Source organism: Dipteris shenzhenensis, chromosome 19 (genome assembly GCF_047967505.1).
Source record: "Dipteris shenzhenensis isolate YYH24624 ecotype China chromosome 19, Dip_SZ_1.0, whole genome shotgun sequence".
NCBI lineage: Eukaryota > Viridiplantae > Streptophyta > Polypodiopsida > Gleicheniales > Dipteridaceae > Dipteris > Dipteris shenzhenensis.
The window spans coordinates 20,627,928-20,630,250 of record NC_141614.1 but is presented as its reverse complement, the minus strand read 5'-3'; positions in this window follow the sequence as shown (position 1 = coordinate 20,630,250).

Genomic DNA, 2,323 nt, shown 5'->3' with positions numbered 1-2,323 from the left:
GATTATTAATTTTTTGCCTTTGTACAAATATAGAGGCTTCAGAACTCTTATTACAACTCATGAATGATACAATGGATATAGGATATTTTCATTGGTACTTGCACTATATATTTGCAATGTTCTCCTATCTTTGCTAATAGCTGAAGCTAGAAAAAGTCCCCTGATGTGCAATTAGAAGTAAAAGCAAAGAAAAGAATCTATCTGATCATAGAACACCAAGAATACAATTACAGTCACATGCTTTATCCCTTTGCGGTATCACTCTACCCCATAAATTGTTTATATTTATTGTTTGATTGTTTTTAAAATTTCTGATTCCCCTTCTTGATTCTAATTTGGTGAGGGAGCAGGAATATGTTGCAAGTGCCTATGTAAAACTTCCAAAAGATTTTAACATGATTTAGACAGCGCTTTGCCCACAGCCATAGTTACCAGGGAATGGCTTTCCAACATCCGGAACGTCTGGAACACTGTTCTAGAAAGCAATGCGGAGCCGGAACGGTCCTGGAACATCGAAAAAAAGCTTTTTTTTTGGGGAGGGGGCTCTTGGAAAGCTTCAAATGGGTATTTTAGGGTTTATATAGAAAGTTTAAAGATGTCAAATGTTAGTTTCTTTCATTTTCTAGGAAAGTTTTATGTCATATGATGACATGTCATGTATCGTCGACGTGGCGTTCTGGTTCCCGTTCCCCCTTCCTGGAACGTTCCCGTTCTGACACCCGAATTTCCGGAGCGTTCCTGTTGCCTGGTAATTATGCCCACAGCTCTCACTCTCTTTCTTTAAATGATACTCGCAGAGATTTATGAAAAATCTAAAACCTTGTATTGATCAAGACCTGACTGTTACAATAGTTTCCTCACAGCTCCCACTCTCTTTTCTTTAAATACTCACAGAGAGAGACGCAATATTTAAAACCTTGTATTGATCAAGACCTGACTGTTGACCGATAGGTCAAGACACAACTACCGCCGCAACCCCTGGGTTTGTAGGCTATTATAAAAGGTTCAAAACGATTCATCTAAGGATCCTACAAACACTACTTTAAAACTAGGAATTAATCAGAGAAACGACTCTCATCAGAACAGCATTGCACACCCTCCCATCATAAGCCAGGCCCAAGGCCAGAGAAAAAAGGAGTAACACCAAACCGTTGCTCTGGTTTTATAATGCCAAGGTCACGACAGTGAGCCGCCATGCTGGAACCATTTGTAGAAGTTCACCGATCATCATGCATTCGCTACGGTGTCTTAGCCAGTCACTAATCCTCTCATGTAATACCAGCCAATCAAGATGAACAATTCACGTGCAGCATATGCCTCTTCACTACACCCTTCCAAACCTTTACCAAGAGAACACCCCCCTGAGAGAATAACCCAAAATTCCTCCCTAAGACCTAATTTGGAGCCAACAAAAAATGCTAGATCCGAACAAAAACCATGTTTGAACAAAAACCAAAACATGCTCCATATTGACAGAAAAAGGATATAATAGATTGTGTTTAGAACAATATTATTTGATATCATTGAAGACAAAAGATCAAGCTTGACCCACATAGTAAGAACCAAGGCCATCATTAATGATAACACGCTTACTAAAACCCTGAGCAATCCTGAAACTATGTCCAAGTACTAAAAGGCCTAGTCTTGATCATCAACATTTGCTTCTCAAGCCCACAAAACACATGATTGAATATATCAACCATGAGGAAGAGTGTCTTGAGTCTGACCACAAAATAATGTCTATAGGCATAATGGGGTGGAGAAAATCAAACATAGTTACACTATCACACATCAAATGAAATTATAACTAAGGAGGACATGGGTAAAGGCTTGAAAAGCTAGCTAATGGGAAATCTCTAGACACGTAAAGCTTGGTAGAAAAAATGCTGACTAGGGGGGGAAGAAGACAAAGGAAATGCTTATCAAGCTTATGAATATGGCTCTAGAAGATAGATTTCCTCTAGAATGGAAACTCAATAGGATTATTCCAATCCATAAGGGGGGTAGAGCAAGACATCAAAGAATTATAAAAAATTCATGGTAATTAGCTTAAGGGGAAAAGCTACACAAAACTATCCTTGAGCATAAAATCAGTAAATGGGTGAAGCAACAAAGGTAGGAGCATGATTGCAAGCAAGATTCATCCTAAACGCTCAACAACAACTGACCATCTAGTGGTCATTAGAGCTACAATAGGAGGAGCCAAACATAAGAAGGAAGTCATCTATTGTGCTTTGTTGATTCAAGAAATCATTCAAAATAGTTCCACGTAAGAAATCATGGGAAAGACTAGAAAGAATTCAAGTCCCTCTAGAACTTAGAG